At 36.4% G+C, this 24,542-nt stretch overlaps 1 protein-coding gene across 6 annotated transcripts in view; it reads left to right on the top strand.

Moving 5' to 3' along the window:
- The window catches only part of HDAC9 (histone deacetylase 9), an 841,506-nt gene that overhangs the window by 457,105 nt on the left and 359,859 nt on the right, over positions 1 to 24,542 (top strand). The window lies entirely within an intron of this gene.

Raw genomic sequence — 24,542 nt, forward strand, 5'->3', positions numbered from 1 at the left:
GTTTTCTGCCTAATAATCTCATGTAATTATATTAAAATTCACTTAGGAGAACTGGGACAGTGAAGCTTCTAGTTGGAATTTAGTCAGCAGCCCTGTGGCTCTAAGGCCTATTTATTTTTACATCTTTAGTTTTAGTCCTCTGATATGTACAAATTTAACATGTTATATACTCTTACCTCTATAATAAATATATTTTAAAACTTTAGCAAGATATAAGCATAAATAGCACTTGTCGACATTTTGTTTACATCTTATGATTTCTTCCAAGTATGGTTCTTTAGAAAAAGTGGCAAATCAAAAAGAAAAGATATATCCGCAATTGATTTGAAAAGGTATTCAGAGAAGATAATTTGCTTCACTGTATTTTACTCAGGTCCACTTGGAGAAGTATAGATCGATGTAATTTATATAAGGACTCTACCAAGAGAAAATGATTTTAAATAATTGTACTTATTTTCCAAAGCAATGCTGAATAATTACAATGGAAATGCATTGTGAAAACACATGCTGAAGTTATTTTCTATCACATAATTTACCTGTAGCATAATGAAGAATAATTTACTTGTAGTATAATGAAGATTTAAAAATAAAAATCAATCCCGAGCAAGAATTTATTATTTACTGTCTATTGTACCATAAACTGGGGAAGGGTGGTCAGTATTGCAAAGCAATCCATGTCTTTTTTTAATAACCCAAAGATTTTTTGCATTTCTACTATGAAAACAATAGGCATCGTAAAATACTTCAAGAAGGATATGCAAAGGGAAGAATGAGTTTTATGTATTGCATCAGAATTTCACACTATTATCTACAAATCAGGTTGCCTTTTGTATAAATAAACATCTCTGGGATAAAAGGAAGAAAGCACAGAGTGAGCCTCCCTGTATTTCTCAAACACAGAGTAGAGTTTATGAAAATTGATCCATAAAGGACATGAGTTTTAGGACGTGTGGTCTTTGATCTGCAGCCTTGACATTTACTTGCACCAATGCCTGTGGAGGAACGATTGACAGAGATTATGTGAATATGGCCCCAGGTCTCGGGGCAGTGACTGCCATCCAAGAGCCCATGGAGTCACTAAAAGGAAAGAAAACACAAGCCCCCTTATGGCAGGAGGTTACTGATGAGTGATACAGTTACATTCACAGAGAAAGACTTCTGCCCTGCTGTGCGCAGCCTTTGAATGTATTCTTACCACTGGGAGATTGAAAACTGACTGCAGAAGAAGTGGCCTTTGGAACCAGTAAGCTTCCAGAAAGAAAATGTGGTTTTTTTTTTTAATACTGTAGGACAAGTACTAAAACCCCATACTTTGTGCCCCACTATTTCCATGAGAACAGTTTAGGATTTTTCCTTTGTGAAGAATAAGCGAGCAGTTAATTTATTCTTTTAGAAATTCTCATCCTCAACAAAATTCAAAGAGAAATCCTGCTCGGGATCTATGTTATAGAATGTTATGCAAATCTGTATTAATATGAAAGACATTTTCTGTCTATGTAGTGTATAATAATGGTGAAAAGATACAGCCCTGGTCTTTTCTATTTTTTGTGTTTGCCCAGTATTTTAAGTTTCTTCCTGATGATTATGAAATGTCAGGCAGTTGATCTGTAAAACCAAACATTTTCTAGCCTTGTACCAATAAAGTTCTTGAACAACCACTGATACTTTTGTATCTCTGTAGGGGCTTCAAAATATTTCTTAATTCAATTCCCATTGCCTAAGAAAAATATGACATAATTAAATACAGATGTTTCCCACACATTGTCTAAAATACTTTAGAGATACCCTTCATTAATTATAAATAGGCAGAACTCTTACAACTTTCATAAATATAATCCATTTGGTGTATTTCCAGTCCCCTGTGAGAAAGTTTAGACATATATTTGTACTAAATAGAAGAGCATCAGAATACAGTTAAATAATAACTTTAATTAAGCATTTGTTGTATTTTAGTTACTGAAGAGTTATTACAAAAGAAAGTAATCAATAACAAATTACCATACTTAAACACAGGTGGTGACTGGGGAAACTGGGAAAGATGGTTTTTACAGGAAGCCACATCACTTTAGAAGAAATTTAGAGTAGCGGCCTTGATCAGACAGCGGGAACACCAGGACAGCTACCACAGAGTCGAGCTTTTCTGATGGGCCAGATTATTATCCTCTGTGGTCTACTTGGATTTCATTGAACTGAATCTTAGAGGAAGTTGTTAAGTGAGTGGCTGGTATCTTTTGATCTGATATAATACTAAATACTTAGTTTCTTTTAAACCTGCATCAGTACTGAATTGCCAGTGTGGATTAGCAAGATATAAGGAAGTAAAGCTGGAAGCAGAGTAAGAACATCTTAATGACCTTAAAAAGTGTCCCCAGGGGTGTCCCTGAAGCAGTGCGTGCAATTTGGAACCTCTGGTGACCTCTCTGGACCCAGCCAAACAGTGACAACCTAGAAAACAGTCAGCAGTGGAAGTCTCATTCGCCTGCAGAAATCTGACCTTTGTCATGCAAACCGGACCTTCATTTCCTTCCCCTTAGGAGAATTGTAGTTGCATTCGAGCTTTTTGGAATCATCAGAATAATAGGAATAGTTGGCTGTAATCGGGCCCATTTCTAAATCATTCTTCTCTTAAATGTAGGAATTGGGTCTTTTGCTCCTTTCATAACCATGAACATCAAAGACTTTCCTAATTAGTTATAAAGTTGAGAATAAGATCGTTGTTTAAACTTATTTGCATTTATTCCCTTGACTTCAAGGAGCACTTCCTTTTAGAAGTATACTCTGTGATTCCTTTCATTCTACAACCCAAGGGTTTGTTTATACTGAAATTTGGAAGATTTTACTGAACTTTACGGTTTGGCTACAAGTGATATCATGCTGTAGCAGGTGACCTTTCCCCCCAATATAGTATACTGCTGGACAGATAATAAACCATAAAACAGGGAAAGAAAGCTTCTGGTTCCAGGCACTTTTGAAAGAGTACGTATTTCTCCCAATGATAGGACATGTGTGGTGACTTCGAACTGACCTTCAAAACCATTTGAATTGGGTTCTGTTCCAGTGAATATGTGCATATGTTTCATAAAATACTATGGTAAAAAGTTCTAGAGGTTTTATGCTCCATTATATTATTGGGGTCTTACCCAGTGAACTTTGCTTTTCTTTGAATGTTACAGTGTTTCCATTTAATACTCCTGAACAAAGTGAAGCTGGCTGGCAAGATTAACCTCTTAAAGTGCACAAGTCATATAAAGCTTGGCTTAGGCTAATAGGGCTGTTCCAGCCCCACTGAAATATTCATTTTAATGGCCAGCACCACTAAAAAAAGACTCAGAGATGGAAGGGTTCCAACTGTAAGTTAAGGCTTTGGAAGGCCAATGTCATTTTCCACACTGAGTAAATTGGAAAGAAGGCAGAGATGAAATATATATCCCTTAGTGCAGTAGTTAAGATTTATGTTGTGGTACTTTGGTAACCTGTTCAAATTATTATAATCCAGAATGAGTACAAGGAGGCGTTTTTTATGTTTTAAAATATTTCTGTCTTCTCTCTCTAGTTTTTACTTAATTTTTTTATTTATTGAATTTTGAGAGAGAGAGAGAGAGACATCGGTTTTGTTGGTCCACTTATTTATGCGTTCATTGGTTGCTTCTTGTGTGTCCTTTGACCCGGAATCGGACCAGCAACCTTGGCATCTAGGAATGATGCTCTCACCACGTGTACCACTCGGCCAGGGCTCTCACTAGTTCACTTTCTCGTTACACATGCACACACATTTCTGTACAGATAGCACTATGGTAGCACTTCTGCTTAGAGAGACATTCACTCATAATCTTATTCCAGATTGACAAAAACTGAAACATTTATATATTTTAGTACTCTCACTTCCACCATGGTGGTGATTCTTGCTTAAAGTTATTAAAATATGCTCCTCGTGATAAATTTACACCAGTTTTCTGAGAATGAGAAGCCATATGACACAGGAACCCAGGCTTTGAATCCATCTCCCCGTTTGAAAGCTGGATCCCAATCTTAGGACGTATGCTTGACCTCTTTAGGACACAATCCTCGTCTGTAACATGTGGGTAAATATTGTACTTGGGCCATGCAGTTACTCGGAGGATTCAGTAAAGTAATGCATAGAATGCATTCAGGATCGCGCCTGCAATTTGAAGAATGTCGAATCTTAACTTGCCCCTTCTGGTTGACAAGGAATTGAGTTTCCTTTATTTTCATCAGGTTAAAACTAAATCTCTTATTGTTGTGGAAAATCTTTTTAAGGTCTTACATTGTAACCTTTATTGATAAAACAAGTGAATTTAGGAAAAAGTGAAAAATATTCTTATTTTAAACTACATGCAACTTGCGATGCTCAGGTCCAGCAGGGCACGGAGCCTGGCACTTGGGAGCCCAGGACGGTGTCCAAACACAGCAGCAGATTCCCGTAGAAGGAGCTCTGCCCTGCTCCCTTGGGCCAGATAGAATCTTCCTTTCTGCCATTAACTTCACTTTTAAGTAAGTAAGATTTACAAAAGGTAATGAGTAGATAGTAGAGCAGAGGGTTTCTGTATTACTCTTCCCTCTCCCTCAGAGCCTTTGTTCTTAATAACATCTTGAATTAGTGGAGTACACTTGGTGTACTGTTAATGGACCACTATCGATGCATTTTATTAGTGTAGTACACAATTTACATTAAGTTTTACTTCTCATGCTGTAAAGTTCTGTACATTTTGACAAGCACCCACTGTTGTGTCTTTTATCCATTATGACAATATAACAGTGTCACTGCCTTATAAACTCTGTTCTCCATCTATTCATCCGTCCCCCTGACCAGCCTCTGGTGACCTCTGGTGACCACTCCTGATCAGCCTGTCTCGGCAGTGCTGTCTTCTGCAAAATGCCCTGTAGTTGGAATCATACAGTATGTAGCCTTTTCAGACTGGCTTTTGCACTTGGCAGTGTGCACCTAAGATTCCTCCATGTCTTTTTCATGGTTTGAAAGCTCATTTCTTTTTAACGCTGAATAATGTTGCATTATGAAGATGAACCACAGTTTATAAATTTACCTATTAGAAGACATCTTGGTTCTTTCCAAGTTTTAGCAATTGTAAAGCTGTTATAAACATTTCTCTGCAGGTTTTTGTATGGATACAGGTTTTTAACTCGGGTAAATACTTGGAAATGTTATAGCTGAAACTTAGGAGAGAAACGGCTAAACTGTCTTCCCAAGTGGCCGTACCATTTCGCACACTCACCAGCAATGGGTCCCAGTGCCTGTTGCTTCACATACTCACCAGCTCTTGGGATTTTCTGTTTCAATTGTTTGGATTGTATCTATTCTGATAGTCATGTAATGTTTCTCACTGTGGTTTTAATTTGAAATTTCCTAGTGTTACCATGGAATGTCTTGATCCCTTTAACCTGTGTCTTCTTTATATTTAAAATTGTTTTCTTACAGGCAACATATAGCTGGGTCTTTTGTGTTTTGTTTTGTTTGTTTTAACCCACTCTGACAGTCTCTCTAATTAGTATATTTAGACCATTCCTGTGGGGGCGGTAAAGCCAGCGGAAAGGCTAAAAAATAGGAAGGAGGGAAAACCCCCCGGACACCCCCCCCGCCCCATCCTTAGCGGCCCGCCCCCCCCCCCCCCCCCCTCCCCCCTCCTACCCCCTAATAAGACCCCCCATTCCCATTTAAAGTGGCTACTGATACAGTTAGAACAAGTTTGTAACTGTTTTCTAATCATCATACTTTCTCTGTTTGTTTCTTTTCTATCTTCCCCTCTTTTTTTGACTTGTTTGGTTTTGATGGAGCATTTTATATGATTCCATGTGCTCTACCGTCTTAGTGTATCAATTGCATTTCTTAAAAAAAAAATTTTTGTGGTCTCTCTAGAGTTCAAAGTATACATTTACAGTTAATCCACTTTCAGATAATGTTATCCTGCTTTATACGGTATGGGCACCTTATAACAGAGTGTTCCCAGTTCCTCTCATCATTTATAATGTTGCTATTGCTGATTTCAGTGTTCCACAAACTAAAACTACCCAGTACATTGCTAATATTATTATTTTAAGTCATCTATTAGATCAATTGAAAATAAGAAAAATAAAATATTTTATTTTACATTCACTTATTTCTCCCTTTATATAGATCTCAGTTTTAACCTAGATCCTTTTCTTTCTTACCAAATAACTTATTTTAATATTTTTTGCAAGGCAAGTCTACTGGCAACAAATTTCCTTAGTTTCTATTTATCTGCAAAAATTGTTATTTCTCCTTGTTGAAAGGATAATTTTACTGAATACAGAATTCTAGGTTGTTGGGTTTTTTTCTTGTAACACTTGCAACACTTCACTGTATTCTCTTCTTGCTTGTATCATTTCTGACAAGAAATTTGGTGGTATTATCATCCCTGTTACTCTATAGGCAAGTTGCTTTCGATTCTCCTGCAGTTGCTTTGAGGATCTTCTCTTTATCTTCGGTTTTCTGTAGTCGACTATGCCTAGGTGGTTTGATTTTGGTGTTTATACTTTTTTGTGTTCCCTTAGATTCTTATATCTGTGGATTCTGGTCATATTTCAGATATTCACTTGCTCCTTTATCTTCTTGTTTTTCTGGGATTCTCATCATGCATATGTTACATCTTTGTAATTATGCAAGAATTCTGGGGCATTCTATTATTTTTTTCTTTGCCTTTCAGCTTGGGAAGTCTCTGTTGACTAGTCTTCAAGGTCATTGCTTCTTTCTTCAGCTATGTCTAGTCTATTGATAAGCCTATCAAAAGCATTCTTTATTTCTGTGCTTTTGATTCCAAGCATCTTTCTTTTCAGTCCTGCTTAGAATTTCTATCTCTCTACTAATGTTTCCCCATATGTCATTGCATCCTGTCAACTTTTTCCATTAAAGCCTTTAACATATGACTTATACTTATTTTGTTTTCTTTTTTTAAAGATTTTATTTATTTGGAGGTGGGGAATAGAACAACTGTAACAGCATAATCAATAAAAAAATTTTTTTAAAAAGATTTTATTTATTTATCTTTAGAGAGGAAGGGAAGGAGAGAAGGAGAGAAATATCAATGTGTGGTTGCCTCTCATGAGTTCCCTGCCGGAACTGGCCTGCAACCCAGGCATGTGCCCTGACTGGGAATCAAACCACGATCATGTGGTTCGCAGGCCTGCACTCAATCCACTGAGCTCTGCCAGCCAGGGCAACCTATAGTTATTTTGTTTTCTTATTTGATATTTTCAAAATCTTTGTGGTAACTCAGTCTGATCTGATTCTGGTATGCTGCTCCTGAAACTGTGCTTTCTCTTGCTTTTTAGTGTGCTTTGCAATTGCTTGTTAAAAGTTGGACATGATATATTAGAAAATAGAAATTGAATAGTTAGATGTTTGTGTGAGATTTTATGTTGATATGGCTGGAACAGGGTTATGTTTAACCCTGTATGCTGTAGCTGTAGGCTCCAGAGTCTTTAATGTTCTTGAGTTTCATTGTTTTGTTTTCTTTGTTTTTTATTTTCTTGGTTTCTTGGGGTTCCCCTAAGAACACATTCAGAAATAGAGTCAGGGTGTTGCACCCTCTCAGTTGTAATCCACTGCTGCTGTGCTGGAATCCTGATGATGTGGCAGTAAAATGTCAGGGAGGGGCAGTGTTCTATGGTGTTAGGATTAAATCTCAGCATTTTAGCAGGCTTGAACCAGTGGTCTGTGACTACTGAACTGTTTCTTAGCTTTTTAAAAATCTTCCCTTTAAGTGAAACATGGTGGCTAAGAGAGGCAACGGTTGACTAATTGCCCTTCCATATAGGTCCAAAACTCTGGTAAAATATTTTCTTTTGGAGGCCAAATTTTTGTTATGCAGAAGGATCTGGGTATATTTTAAAATTGTGACTTTTCTCCTGAGCATATTTCCAAGTGGCTACTTTTTTTATGCTCCTCTACCCTGACTTTCTAGCCTCATATATTCAAGACCAGACTTCTCACTGATCTTCACTGAGAGAAGCTGATCGTGTTTCTGTAAACAAAACCTATGAAGGTGTAGCGTTCTCTCTGAGACTGGGCCCCTGGAGTCCCTAACTTTCAAGGTAGTCCACACTCAGCCTATAGCAATTCATCAAAATCAACACAGACGTGTTCCTACCAGTCACTGACTCCAGTGGCTTCTGCTCCTGGGAAGCTGATCTCAGCTGTGATTACTTGTATTTTCCTGTGTCTCTAGAGTGAGGGTGGTGATTTGCTCTGAGACCTCAATTCTCTGACAGATCTCAGAAAATTGCTTTGATTTTTTAATTTGTTGGCTTTTTCCTTGTGGTGAATTTGGGAGAAAAGACTTCTTAAGCATTTTACATATTGGAGCTCATACCTGAAGTCTACTGTTGACTTACCTGACTTTTTAACTATTTGAGGTGTCAGATTCATATGTTAGCAATATAAATACAGTTGATTAATTATAATAGATATCTTTTAAGAGGTTAACATTAATGACTGGCTCTGCTCAGCTAGATCATGACTAACAAATATGTGTTCTAACAACTGTAATAGATTCCTGGCTGGTAGCTCAGTTGATTAGAGTGTCTTCCTGTGCACAAAAAGGTTACAGGTTCAATCCCTGGTCAGGGCATATGGAGGAGGCAACTGATGGATCAATCTCTCTCTCTCTCTCTCTCTCTCTCTCTCTCTCTCTCAAATAAATAAACACATCCTTGGGTGAGAATTAAAAAAAACAACAGCGACAGAAATAGAATAGACTGAAATAATTTTAAATCACATTCTGAAAGGAATGTAACACTTTCTGCTAACTAAAGCTTTTGCCTAATGATTCATGCTATGGCATTTTATTTTATTTCCTCTTCTGGGTGTAATCTTGTTCTTCTCCCCATTGGGGATCAACACTCCATTGATTTTTGCTACTTTGCAAATAAGTTTGATGAAATACTGTGTTGGAATAGCATATAAACTTCTACATAAGCAAGACTTGGTTATTATAAGGAATTTTTGTGTTTTCTTACTTTTCTCATAATATCAAGTACTAGAGATTCAATGAGCTAAGACAATCAAACCAATCTTTCTATGGCCCTCCAAAAATTAGAAAATTCAGCTTCTTTTTTAAAAAGGATTTAATTTTTTGCAGAAATTTTTTTCTCAGAAGAAAGCTTTTTGATAGATTTAACCATTTAAATTATTAAAAGTTAGCCATGTTTAGCCCTGGCTGGTATAGCTCAGTGGATTGAGCATGGGCCTGCAAACCAAAAGATCGTGGTTTGATTCCCAGTCAGGGCACAGGCCTGGGTTGCAGGCCAGTTCCCAGCAGGGGCCAGTTCCCAGCAGGGGACGCACCAGAAGCAACCACACATTGATGTCTCTCCCCTTCTCTCCTTCCCTTCCCTTCTAAAGATAAATAAATTAAAATTATTTTTTAAAGTTAGCCATTTTAAACTATCATATTTAATTGATTTTAAGATGCTCATTTTTAAAAACAACATATTTGAAATATGAAAAAGTCTAATGGATATTTCATAATTTAACTATCAATGATTTTGCTTTTTTTAAAATAGTATACCAGGTAATTAATTGTGCATGTTACAACTGATAAATTACTGTATTATTTACCCAAGAATTAAATAGTAAGATTCCTTGTGATAAAGAACACATATTTATATGTGATTTTTCATTTAAAAATTATAAGAAGCATAACAGAAAATCTTGTTCCTGAGTTTTTTTATTCAAAAGTTAGGTATGATTTGGTTAGGATTGAAGAGCAAAGCAGTTTAAGCTTCACAGTTCAACAAATGAGAAACTGGTCTCACAGATTGTACACGCAATCTGTACAGCCGGTTGGTGCTAAGAGCAAGTATTTATTGAGACTTGTGGGATAATTAATCAACCTTGCAAAAACTTTGAAAATCTAACTCGAGCTATTTGCTTGTGGGGGCATCTAGTATGAAAAAGGTAGTCTAGGCTAGAAAGACAAAGCATGGGAAATAATATCATACTTTGGAGTTAGATATGACTGAGAATTCCACCACAGTGCTCCAGCTCAGAGCTGTGTGACCACGGGCAGGTTACAGCACTTCTCTGAGCCTCAGTGTTTTCAAGTGTCAAGTAAGGAGAATATTTGCCTTGTGTGGTTATTGTAAATAATGAAGTTACTGCATGAAAGTGCCCAGCACAATGCCTGACATAAAACAACCTCGGTGTATATAGCCAGTGTGCATTACTAAGAAAAATGTTGTGGCATTAGTAGTAGGCAATATTGTTGTAGCCACATGGTATACTTGTAAAAAAATTGAAGTGACTCAAAAGAGTGTAGATTTGTGGTTTTAACCTCGTCATTAATGTATGACTTTGAACATAGCTCCAAATGATTTGGCATCTTAGATTTCTCAATTAATTGAAAGATTTGGATCAAATAATCCCTAAGATTGTACACAAGTCTAACAGCAAATATATTATGTTTTATAAAAAGTAAGATAAGAAAATGTTAATGATTTGAAGAGTGTATAAGTAAGAAATAAAAGATGGTGCTTTTGTAAAATTGTATCTAAAATTTATTTTAATTAACTGTAGCAAAGTCAAATGACATATTTTTCACTCCCCATAAAATGCTCAATTAGAAATAGGCAAGACATTTTACATAAGATTGGAATGAGAAATTGGCAAAAAATAATAATTAAGACTTTTAAAAGCATTTAGCCATCTGTTTTATAATTATGAGAATCATTGAAAAATGCCTCTAATTTGTAACATTCACAATTATAACTTGAAACACTGGAAATACATTCCATGCAAATATATAGACTTATGTATCTATAGACATATTTAATAAATAAATTAAAAGATGACAAAATAAATGATGAAATATTTGTGATTACATTTTCTTTACATTTTTAGTGGACCAATGAGCTATTCTGCAATGAAAGTGTTATTTATGGCAAAGAAGTCGGGGAGAAACCATTAACCATTTGCGCAAAGGCCTTATTAGTATTTAATTCAGCACATAGTAACAGTTTATACTGGCATGCTACATTTTTCATTAAGTGGCTTTAATTTACCTATGCAGACTTATCTTTATTTCCATCTCCCAGTCTCCTCTGTAAAACTGTTTGCTTTAGAGCTTTTTTTTTGTTTCAATATTTATACTGATTCTTCTATTCTTTACCACCTATCCATGCAGGAGATACATTCAAAAGTCCTTTTCTATGAAAGCTTTATTCTGACATTTTCCATATCTGTATTCCCATATCACTCTAATTTTTGCTTTAAAAATCTGACAATCATATGCCAATTGTTAGATATCACATTTTATACTGTTGTTTTTATCTTATTCTTCCCAGTTGGATGGTAAAAATGTCTTGGAAGAGAGTGTCTGTAACATCTTCATTCCTTATCTGACAAATCACACACTGCACTGGGCCTATTAGTAGGTATTAAATAAATCAATAGGAGTGTGAAAGGGTTTTTGCCATTACAGAATGCACAGCCGTGATAGGGAGGGACATGTGGGAGGTGCCTAAAAGTTTGATTGAAAGTTAATTTAATTTAGCATCTGACCCACCTTGCTCCTTGAGGAACTACTATTTCACATTTCCAGATTATAAACATTCTTTAGTGAAAGCAAAGATTCAAACCACCTGAAGAATGCAGATAAGAGAAGACATTGAAATATTACTGTTTTCATTATAGGCATTTAGTATATTCATTGGATTATCTGTTTTAATTATATTATATTATTTTAAAATAGGTAACACTGTAAATTTTCAGAGAGAAGGTATTAGCCTGCAACAGTCGTACATAGGGGGCCCCTTTGAAAATAAGTAGGGACCGATACTGCTCAGACAGATTTTCTGTAGTGAGGGAAAAGGTCTGTGTCTATGCTGTTCAATTCAGAGCTCTCTTGGCAGATGTAGTCACTTAAAATTGAGCACAAAATGTGGCTGGTGTACTTGAGGAGATAGGTTTTTGTTGACAATTTAATTCATTTAAATTTCAGTATTCACAACTTGCTGGCTAGAAGCCATCCTACAGGTCAGTGCAGGTTTAGTTAGACCTCGACCTGCACGTGTGTGGCCTATGTCACAAAAATCTTTCGGTGCCCAAGGCGCATGTCACTGCTGTCACAGCAGACTCCTTCCTTGGACTTGGCCTTGGAAGCATTCTAAGTCATATAAGCCAAATAAAATAGAATGTCTGAGCAGAATTCTGTTTCTCAGGATTCTTGATTTTTGAGTAGCAAGGAACCGAGACAAAGGTGGGTAAAGTAAGTTTATAGTTGTCATACAAATAAACAATACAATAATTAATATAAGAATAAACTCTGTATTTTCTGTACTCACAACTACTAACCTACTTTGCCTACCCCTGTGTAAATTAGTTTTTAAAAAGGTGGGGAGGTGATTTGGAGGGGTTCATTTACCTGACTATTTGAGTGGCCCAGTGCTGAAATGAAGTCAGTTCAATGTGTTCACATGTTGCCATTAGAAATATGAGTCCCTGTCCTGGTTCTGCTGGACTCTACATACAGTAATGCTCCCTCCAAATGGTGACTAGGATAATGCAGTACAGCCCTCGGCTTACCTCTAACTGTTTAACAAGAACAGCAAAACCGAGAACTTGCCCCTCAGTACAGTTCATGAATTCCCGGGACTAACTCACTCAAACAGCTTGGGCCACATATCGTCCTGAAGCACAGAGAGATTGGTTATTCTGGGGTGAGGAGGCCAAGGGCCTGCCTCACTTGCCAGCTTGGATGTTTGGGTGGAGTTTACAGTAGTTCTCAAATGAATTGGACTGAGAATAAAACTGACGGGCATTCATCCTTCCAAAGGGAAGCTCCAGTCAATCCTTTTAACCATCCTGTTCAAAATTTTGTGTGGGTCTTCACACATGCCCTGGGCCTCTGCTCACTGGGCTCTTCACATCTGATTTGCCTACTCATTCTTCAAAAGCCATCGGAGATAATAGAATTTATGGGAAGCTTTTCCAAGTCCTTTACCTTCCCTACCCAGAAGCAATGATGTTGAAATCTTTTACAATTCAGCTTGCTTAATTTGTCCCTGCTGCCTGTAGCTATTCCCATGTAAACACTGCTTCTCTATAATAATGCAGTTTACTCGGTGGCGAGATTTGTGGTCTCTATGGAGATCACAGTATTTTCATGTAGTGTACTAGTGTCTTTCAAATTTTGGGGGGCTGTGACCAACTGCCACACAATGTGGAACACACACACAGCTGAAAAATAAAAATTTGCAATGCCTTTATCATAAATAATGGTTTCCTTCCTATTATATTCTATTTATTTTATTTAAAAATGCTGGTTACAACACAATGGATTCATATCACATCCCTCATTTTGTGAAACATCATTGGGGATTATTATGCAATGATCTCATGAGTTGAATATTTGCCAGAGAAAAGCACTGGGAACTTTGTGATATAAATCATGTTTCAGGAATAAAGAATATAATATCAAGAGAAGCATAATGATTAATTCATTAATGATGACAGTATTTACTTCATAAACTCTGTTTCTCTACAGGAAAATGCTGGTAAATAAGAGAACATCCAATTACCTTGCTGTTGTAGTATAGTTGATCATGAATGAATGGGTAATCTATAAATTTTTAAATTACCACCGGCAAGAATAATGCTTAAATATGCAGGCATTTTAAATATGTTTATTAAACATGCATTTGAAGGCCATTGAGGTTAACAGCTAACTAGATTTACAGGTGGTAAGATATAATAATATGAGTAACTATGTGATAGATGCTTTTTAAGCATCTTGCTGTATTATTGACTCCATACAACAACCCTTGAAATACATTGCATTATTTTTTTCCAGTTTTATAAAGGGAACAAAGAGAAGTTAGTAATTTTCCTTAGTATCATTTTATTTATATGAGCAGTAATGCAATGCCAGGTTTGAACACAGGAAGTTTTATTTCGCAACCTGGTCTTTCAGCTCCTGCATTTTGTACATAAGTAAGTGGTATCTAGTATCATTGAAGAAGATGGTTTTGCAGAAGTGAGAGCACCGTATTGATCGATCCTAGTAAAAGTGGTGAATTGTAACAATTTAGACTATACCCATTATAATGTAACTTCAGTCCAATGATAAATAATGTTAAACTCTTTTAGAAATTACAGATGAATTTGGATTATTCTTTTTAAATCCAGCTACTACTACTACTACTACTACTATAGACATTTTCTGTTGACAGAAAATTATTTAAAACCACAAATTGATGTATCCTTTCTGCAAGTATTTAAACTTCTTTTAAAAAAATAATCTTCGGGAAATAAAAAATCATTTTCAGCTGATCTTGCAAATATGTTTGCCACAAATATCAACTAATATATTGATCAATGACAATTCTGAGAGACTATAAATGTAAACTTAGTGCCCAAATATGATACGTTGTAGTCACTATACAAGAAAATATTATTTTCTCAACATGCTACATTTCTGTAGGGATACAAATAAACTTATGGAACTGTAAGAACTAAGGACCAAGATATACTTTATGTGTGCTTAAATAATCCATATAGAATATATTTTACTTTTAATATATATCACTTTTATGATATAGTTATAAGAAAAAACATATGTAGAATATTTTCCCAGCTTTAAAAAATATTTATTAAAGACATGGCTATTATGTTCTCCATTATCATTACATATAGATACCTATAAAATAATTTCCTGTGGATTCATTACTAGGATAATGTGTGTTTTTTTTGAAGAATTAGTGTGACTATTTACTACAGCTATACAATTCTTTTAAAAAAATTTTTCTTCTCTGTTAGAAATTAAGCTATTAATTTGCTTGGTAGAAGTAATTATCCTTAGCCTACTCAGAGATTTTCCTAACTTGTATTTTATTAAAAAACATAGATTATACTTTTTTATTAAAAGGAAATCTATATAATTATTTTAGAATATATCAATTAAAGAAGTAGAAACAAAATTAACTTCTGTGTTTGTACTATTAAGTATAACATTCAAGTATAAATCTCCAATGTCACTGTAATGGGTATATAATAATTTATTATACAGCTATACTATAATTTTTCTATTTTTGGACACATAATATTTCCAGTGTCTCCTATTGAAAAATTTGTGCAGTAAACATTATAAAGTTATTTTTATTTTGGGCAAATAGCTTATTATTTTCACAGGATAGATTTCTTATGGTATAATTTCTGGTTTAAACTCTATCTGCTCTATAAAATATTTTTCACTTTCCACCCCCAACTACAGTGAATAAAAAGATGTCTGTATTCCTGGAACCTAACCTATCATGGGTGTAATAAATCTTTAGTTTAAAAAGTTTTCCAGTTTAATTTATGCCATTTCTTGAGAGCATCCTCAAATTCTTTTAAACACGTCATAACATAAAGAATTAAATTAGAAAATGGCCATTAGGAGGAGAGGAAAAGAAACTAAAGTAATGGGCATGCATGATATTTCTTGAGTGCACAAAGGGTTTTAAAGTTCTTTAGTTTTATAAACAAAGAATGAAGGCTAGAATATTAAGGGAAGTCTTAGCGAAGTGAACTGGTTCACAGTGTGTCTTGAGCAATGGTTAGGTCGAGTTAGGGAAAGGAAAAAAGCGTGAGCATCTTCAGGTGGAGGACCTCTTTTGGACAGCAGTGAGAGAAGTTTTTGCTGGCTAGGGTATTGCCAGATTATGAAGGCCCAGGCAAGAACCAGTTTGCAGAAATTCACTTTTTTTCTTGAAATCTGGTATAAAAAAAGAAAGATCAAAGAAGTCAGTGCAATATATTTTTGTGTGTGAGATTAACATGAAACAATGAAAGCTTTAGAAAGATATATCTGGGTTATTGTGTGCCAATCAGAACAAAAGAAGAGAATAGAAAACAGTTTAGCTGGCTAGCTTTTGTAAAAATTAACATTCAGAGGGCTTATAAATGTATCCAAGTTCACACAGTAAATAACAGAGGTGGGATTCTAATTCCGGTCTTTCTGACACCACATGTATGGGTATTACCACAGCATGTAGATTTCACTAGAGACAGAGTGATAAAACCAATGGATGTGAAGGTGTTGCAGAAGGTAATTCCTTCCAGCTTCAGGAAAAAAGTTGATGAATTGTGTTTTGATTATACTGATGAAAAATAAGAGTGAGACATACAAAGTAAAAGATAAATAGAATGAAAGTTTGGAATTGGGGGTCTTCTTGGAGTCACATTGAAAACAGAGAGAGGTTTGGAAGTCTTTGAGTCCTTTAGAAGAGAAAGGTATGTGTGGGGGGGGTGCGGCAGAGGAAGAAGATGAGTGGATGTGAGATGAATGTTTATAGCAGGGTGTCAAACTCATTTCACCGAGGGCCACCTCAGTCCTGTGGTTGCCTTCAAGGGACTGAAATAACTTTAGGACTGGATAAATGTGACTGCTCCTTAAATGTTAGAGTTGAAATTACATTCGGCCCTTTGAAGGGCACAGCAAGGCTGATGTGGCCCCTGGTGAGAAGGAGTTTGACGCCCCTGGTTTAGAGAGTTAGAGACATGAGAAGTCTCAGGGGGGCCTCCAGGGTGGGAATGAAGGGTAGGAGGTGGAGAGTTCGATGTCAGTGATGGAGGGTTCTGGGCTACAAAAAATAAAAAGTGAAATGAAATTTTCATTTTTCAAGGAGAGGTGTTGGAAAGATCATAATAGCATTCACTTGTTTAAAAACAAGTGTCATAAAGTCCAAAGGTGGTACTGGGTAAATCCCAGAGGTGACTGACATGAGACACAGGAAGATATTTAGTGAGAGAAGGATTTGAGATGCCCCTCATGAGGGGACACTGTGACTACTAGGGCTCTTCTCTCCATTCAGGAAGTTTAGTTCACAGGGAACTTTGTAATTAATTAATTTAATTTTTTTTGGCTTCTCCATTTCCTATACTATTCTTAACATCCCCTTGTCTATTTCGTACCTACCAATTATGCTTCTTTTTTTAAAAACTTTTTAAATATATTTTATTGATTATGCCATTACAGTTGTCCCATTACCCCCTTCATTCCCCTCCACCCTGCACACCCCTCCCCCACCATTCCCCCCTTTAGTTCATGACCACCTGTCACAAGTTCTTTAGATTCTATACTTCCCATACTATTCTTGCCCTCCCCCTGTCTATTTTCTGCCTACCATCTATGCTATTTACTCTCTGGAATTTTTTAATTTAAAAAGAATCTAAGTAGGATGAGGTTGAAACTTTAGGCTGATTTGAAGGAAATGTTTTTTAAACTTGTGGGTAGAAGTTACATTAAAATGTGTAATATAAAAATTGTATATGCTTAATTTATATTTAGAAGGAATTCAGACAGGTGATTAGTGAGACTCTAAATACAGTTTGCCTTTTGGCTACTTCACAGAATGAAGATAGTGAAGGATGAAAATGTTGGGAAGACCGGTTCTTAAATTTTGTCATTCTTCTTGGAGTTTCATGAGCAGTCTTCTAATTTAAGCTCTTCCAAAAAGATAGACGTCAAAGTTGCCTCTCTCAATTTTGATGAATGGGATGGGAAAGAAGGAAAATCTGAGCAAATATTTATTTATCTCTTCTCTCTTTTTGAGCACATAGAGCTGATTGAGAAACAGTCTTGGCTTTCAAAGTACCTGTTTTTAAGAGACTTTGCTCAGTTATCCTCTTAAAGCAAGGATTTCTTAATCTCCCATTTACCAAGCTCCTTCTATAATGCTTTCAACTTAAAATCAATCCCTGTCCTTAAAAAAAAGAAATAACATGTCTTTAAGAATTTCTGGTTCTTATTCTCTTGTCAAACTTCTAGTCTATTCCACCATCACTTTGACAATGGAGTTCAGGATAATGTGTATTGCAGGTGCATTCTGCATTAGTTACTCTGCTAGGGTATGACGTTGAAGAAATAGCACATCTGATTCAGCAATTTTTCTCTTCTGTAACAGTATTTGTAAGGGATACCAATGCTTTACAAATCCCAAATCAAAGGATTTTTCTAAGGTTCCCTTTCACTTTATCCCTATGTCGTTTGACCCCATTGACTAACTCTTCCTCCTTTAAACTTGAACTTTATGTGCTGCACTTCCATTTGTCAGCTTCTCCTCTCTAATTTCCACTAACATATCTGTTACGTTTGCAGCCCAGGAAACATAACATTTCAAAGTTCATTTGTCTCTTCTTAGCATGTTGTTCCATTATATTAATTTTCCCCGTGTTTTAGTGATCATCATTATTGTACAGGCTTTGATTCTAGTTTTTATTCATTCATTTGCATCAGTAGGTAGCTCTGATGGTTGGGTTCAGCCCAGCTACTTCCTCCTTTTTTAAGTTCCTTTTTATTCATGGTCTAAATCCATATCTGTCATGTCAACCCTTACAAAGAATGCAGGCTCACATTCACAAGATGTCCTGCAGTTATTTTAACCTACCTGGTTTAAAAGTTGACCCTCCCAGCTCCCGCCCCAAGACTTGCTTTTTCTCCGTTCCGTTAATACCTCTCCCCTGCGCATGCAGGTTAGAACATTGGATTCCACTCTGGCTCTGTCATCATCTCTTTCCTCTTGTCCACCATCAAGTGAAGACTGTTCCCCCATCATCTCTTCTTCCTTTTTCAAGTAGGAATCATCATTCTAGATGCCTTTTCTTACATAGCACCTAGAATGCAACCTTGCACAGAGCAAGCGCTCAGTAAATACTTGTTAAAAGGAGCATCTCATTCTTTTTGTCTAACTGCTATTAGTGCTGTTCAGAAGCATTGAGGCATCACTGAAGGCAATAAAAGGAGAATCAGAGCAGCATTCTCTTTTTTCCACTCCTCGCTCAAGTACAACATTTAAACCACCTGAAATAGAATAGACTGGTTAGAAAAACAAAGTTGTGCTTTGAGCCCCTGTAGAACATAAATTCAGTGAAAATCTGATCAAACCACAACTCTAATTAAGGGTTTTAGCTGCCAAATAATATGTTCTGGTTAAAGCCAAGTTAGTATTATGGAGTGTTTCATGAATAACAGCAAATGCTTTATACTTTGCTGTTGATTTTCTCATGGGAAACTCATGTAAAGGAGAGTGATACCTCCCTGTTGACTTTAACTTTTAGAAATGCAAAGCATGCTGAAATTGTACATAATTCTCTTCTAAAGAAAAGGAAATAGCATTTCAATGGTTTTCCTCAGTGTCTTATTGAGTTATGGTGGGGCACAATTATGTCTGTTAAATTGATTTACCAGATGGAAGGTTACATTTTATATTTAGCTGATTAAGTTGTAGGAGACTGGAATTGCATCTCATACCATAAAGATCATATGTAAAAGCAAAAATATTTTAATTAACTACAGTTTGAAAACAGCTAATTAGAGGTTTAAACTTTCTTCCCCTCCTGTTACTTACATTGCACTAAAATGTGGAATTGTTCTTAGGAATGGGCTTTATCATACATTTATTTGGCTTAATAATTTAATATCTCAAATGGAATCTGTTTTTCAAGAAAGTAAAATGGTCCCACTTGAGTGAGTTTTGGAAATTGCTTGCTTATTGTGGCTATTTAATAGATCTTAGCATTTTAGGGTCAAAGTAAATGATCCTTCACTTACGCCCTTATGGAACTTAAGCCAAAAAAATTAAAAGAAAACCTAAACTTTTGTCTTTTTTTCTCCTTTGGATCTTTTTACAAGTAAGCACATATATTAATAATTTCTTTGGCTTTTGTAGAAAATTATATCTGATAAAGCAGTAAATAGTAAATAAAGTAGTACTTTTGTTAATAAGTGATGGGCATATATCATTAATAGTTTTCTTTAGCGTCCTACCTTCTCAGCTAAAGATAATACAATAAAAAAATACAGCAAAGTAAAACTTAATCTTCTCAGAATAGGTATTTCAGAATATTAGGGTTTGCAAAGCAACACCAACCTTGGAATTCATTAGACTATTTCTATGGCTGGGTCATAAATCACCACAAGCTTAGTTGCTTAAAATAACACGTGTTTATTCCCTTATGGTACTGGAGGTTAGAAAGCCAAAATGAGTCTCTCTGGGCTGAAATCGAGGTGTCAGCAGAGCTGGGGTCCTTTCTAGAGGTTCCAGGGCGATTCCAGGTCCTTGGCTGTTCCAGCTTCCGGGGCCTGCCCACGTTCTCTCGCGTCCCTTCCAGCAGTGACTGGTTAGTTGAGTCTTTCTCACCCTGGATCATGCTACCCCTCTTAGGCCTCTCTCTTCCATATTTTTAAAGGATCCTTGTGATTATATTGGGCCGATCTGGATAACATGCAGTAATATGTTACGGGAAAGAGAGTGAGTGACTGCTTTGGCCTGGCTGTACACTGGGCAAGTCAGGAGAAAGCAAAAGAAACAGACAAGCTAGAATGATGTTTATGCTTTCATGGGAATGAGCAGAAAACTTTCAGTTAAACATTAGAGACAAAAAGGTTGCAAGTCCATACATTTGGGAAGAAGCCTTATGGCAGTTAAATTAGACCATGGTTTGCTATGTTTCATGCATTGTCATTTCACCCAATACTTCTGAACTCTTTAAAACCAGGGTAAAGGCCCTCACTGCCCACATTTGCAGGCACAAAAATAGAGGCACAGGAACAGTGAGTGGGTAATACTGTACCCGAGTCAGTTTATCAAAACTGGAAAATGAATCCAGACTCTCATGAGTGCAACCAGGGAAGTTCATGCCGAGAACACAAAGAAGCACAATACAGGTTAAATTTATGCCGATACCCAGGGAGTTCTCAGGAGACAGATACTCATTTTCTGAATGAGAACCTGTGAGCCGGTCCATCACGTGTCTCTATCAAACACGGGGCCTGCCTGAAGGCAGCTCTCAGCCACCAAGGTGATCCTCACCTGGGCGTGGAACCCGTTCACACCTGTGTTTATCCGTGTAGCTCTGAAGTGTCTGTGTAGAAAGTATGTTAAAGAGATCAACACCCACACATACCGTTCATGGCATTTCCACATCAAAGAGTACATAAAAGATACATCCAGTAGGAGGTAAACTAAAACTGTAAAATACATGATGTACTATTTTTCCATGCATAGATAGCAATTAGTTCATTACTAAAAAGATGTATAGAATTGAGTAATTCTAAATTTTTATTTAGAAGTATAGAATTTTAGAACTAAAGAGAATTATTGAAAAAGCTAGAAACATGTCTATAAATTCAGACTTCCCCAAAAGCAGTACATTATTTAAGTTGTAAAATATTACCTCAGAAGTAACACTGCATTATAATCCCACAGGATTCAGGCCAAAAAAACACATTTTAGAGACTCAAGTGAAGAAAAATGAAATTTGCTTTTAATCTAGTTTGTTTTATTGAAGTGATCATTCCCAAGTTTGCTACATTTTTAAAATGTAGATCTTCCAAATTTATCTTTCCTTAGGTAAGCATATACTTTATATTTGAAAAATTAAAATAAATAAAGGAATTAACATATAAATGTATTCTAGACTGTATGGGATATGGATTTCCTTGACTCCCAAACATGGCAATTTTGATACTTGCCAGAAAAATGAAATTCCTTATCCATTCCACATCTGCTATACCTCTTGCCATACATTCAACATCAAGAAATTCTTAGAAATTAGAGAATTTGAAGTTCAGCCAGTTCACTTCTCAACATTTGAAATCCAGCCTTTTGCTGTAAGTTTTCTTGCATGCATGGATACATGCAAGCATGCATTTATTCATTCAGAAGCTGTTTATTGACACCCATCAAGAGCATGTGTAGTTGGCAACTCCTAAGAATAGACAGAAAATTAATTGTTTCATTCGCTGCTCTGTGCTCTATGTGTTGTAAAGGCCACGCAGTGAGACAGGGTGGGTTAGTGCCCCATGGCAGTGGTCTGAGGTTAGGAAGTGGTGGTGGCCAGTGTAGGGCTGTGTAAAAATTCAAAACAAAACTTGACTATGAGTTAAAGTATAAATGCAGGAAGTGGCCAATAAAATACGTATCCCAGGGAGGGCTTTTTTATTTAAATGGGAAAGATCTGAGCATGTTTGTGTGCTGACTTGAAAGCTAGAAGAGAGAGGAAATTTGGAGTTTGAAGATACAGATTGAAAAACCTCTGTTAATATTGCATAGTGGGGCTAAATTTTGCTTGTTACACAATATATCTTTGAAGCCTTAACTTCCACTCAGAATCCCTTCCCTATCTTGCCAGCATATTTCATCTTAATCCCTTGAATTTGCCGGCCCCTTCCTCTGGACCAGTGGTTCCTTCTACATAGAACTGCACTTCCCTCCAACCTCTGTGGGACAGAATCCCACAGCACCCCTGGGATCTCCCCTCAAGGCCAGTGAATCTCTGTCTTACAGCCGCAGCACTCTGCTTATACCATCACATGGCATTGACCACAGTCGATGTGTTACTCGTTGTTGCTAGACCTCAAATAGGTAGGAGAAAAAGGTTCCCTGCTCAGCATTAACACTGCCTTTCTCTTGGTCATTCATTCATTCATTGACTGTGTAACTAATGGGTTCATTTTATCTACTGGTCCCTGTAAAAGGGCCATATAAACAATGGTCATATGACATATTCTCATACATTCCCAGTCTTCATGGAACTTGCAAACTTGGTTCTCAATATTGTCATTTAATAGCTCTTGAATGAATTAAATTAAACAATGGAACCAACACATAGAAAGTTTCAATCTTAATGAAATGATGAAATGTCCATCACACATTATAATTTCTTTCTGTACAGCATCATAGTTTTGATTAAAGTATCTTCTCTGTTAAAAGTAGTAATTGGTACTTTAAGTGTAATAAAAATCCTAAGGAAATCATTATTTCCTCCTCCATTTGTCCTGGTATTCAAGAAAAAAGCATTGAGTAGTAAGACACGCACTCATTCATTCAATCACTAACGTTTTACTGACTCCTGACCAAGCCGCCCGGAGCAGCAGGTGGTCTGGAGACAGACACACTGGGAGGTTACGGGATTCAGCACAGAGGGCCGCTCTGAGATTGCGGAAAGGGTGTGATGGGCACGGGCCTTTGGGCTTCGGAGCCCCTGCCCTGGCTCCTGAGAGGAGGCATCCGCACACCGAGGGAAAATGCCCACCCAGAGACCACCACTGCCCACTCTAGACCACAGCCTTGTGACCCAGGACGTCACACTGAGTCTTCAGGCTGCTCCAGCTGCTCCCCAGGACCCCTCAGTACTCTGTGCTGCATGCCCGTTGGGAGTTTTCCCCAATCACAAGAACTTGGTGGTGATTGTCATTTTCCTCCGTGAGGAACCTAGGAATTAAAATCCCATTTACACTGATGGAAGGAAATGCTCACAAACACACACAGAGATTCACAGTCATAGGTGTTGCTGTGCTGTCCTCCAAAGCAAAATATTGTAGATGAGCTAAATGTTTAACATCGTCACTTGCTGAAATACATTACTGTGTCCTCACATGTACATGCGGCATAATGATATGTGGTATATGCACATAATGGATTTTTAAAAGAATATGTAATTGCTCAGGGAAGATTCATAATGAAATTCTAAGTGAAAGACAATAAATGGAATCATTTTAAAGCATGTATAATTACGTGGGAAAACACTAATAATACATTCTTAAGTCAATGGATAGGACATAGTCATAAATATAATTATTCTCATTTTCAAATACTTTTACATACAAAACACAAAAGAAACATTTTAATAATGTATATATAAGGTGTTGCATTTCTAAAAATGTTGAACATGTATAACTTACATAATCAGAAACAAACAATAAATGTCATTATAAAGTAAACACTTCAGAAGAACAATATAAATTGAGTAATGTCAGTAACATTTACCAGTATGCTTTATGAAAAAGAATAACTCTTTTAACAAATGGATGTAATTGGCATATTCTCAATAATCAAATGGATAGATCTCTACAGTAGTATTTCTGAATCAAAAAGCATAATACTATCATTTGTCTAGGAAATTTAATCTTTATATTACTAGAATCTATAATCCCCAAAGAAATTAATTTTGTTCTTCAATATCAAAATGTATAAAATCTTACTTATAACAGCCAGAGTCACATTATCTAAGCCAAGAAAGAGCATAAGTTGTGTTAGACTTATTTTATCCTTCTGAATGCTAATTTTGAAAATACATAACTTTGTTCAGTTATGAACTTTGAAAATTAGAGTAACCTATATCTTTAGATAAATTTGATTAGAGAATTGACTCTCTCCCCTGAGTGTCTTTTCATAATTGTTAGTCATATGATTGAACAGTATACACCTGACATGGATTGCTGCAGTGCTAGCCTAAAAGGGAGAAGCAACTTGGACAGCTACTATACCAGGAAACCTAAACTTTATGAAGGACATTCACTGGAGAGAGAATGGGGCATAGATTTTATGTGCTTGGTCCTGAGTGGCAGTGTGAGAAAATGGCAGCTCATAAGGTAGCCCCGTGGATGGGAGTAGCGGGGGAAGTCCAGGAGAGAAAGAGGCTGGATGAAGAAACGCCACTAATCCAGTATGGCCCAGAAGAACAGACAATGCCAGACAAGGCATCTGAGGCTGGGGGTGGCAGCGTG

The sequence above is a fragment of the Artibeus jamaicensis genome, unplaced genomic scaffold (genome assembly GCF_021234435.1).
Source record: "Artibeus jamaicensis isolate MK-2021 breed Jamaican fruit bat unplaced genomic scaffold, CSHL_Jam_final contig_923, whole genome shotgun sequence".
Lineage (NCBI taxonomy): Eukaryota > Metazoa > Chordata > Mammalia > Chiroptera > Phyllostomidae > Artibeus > Artibeus jamaicensis.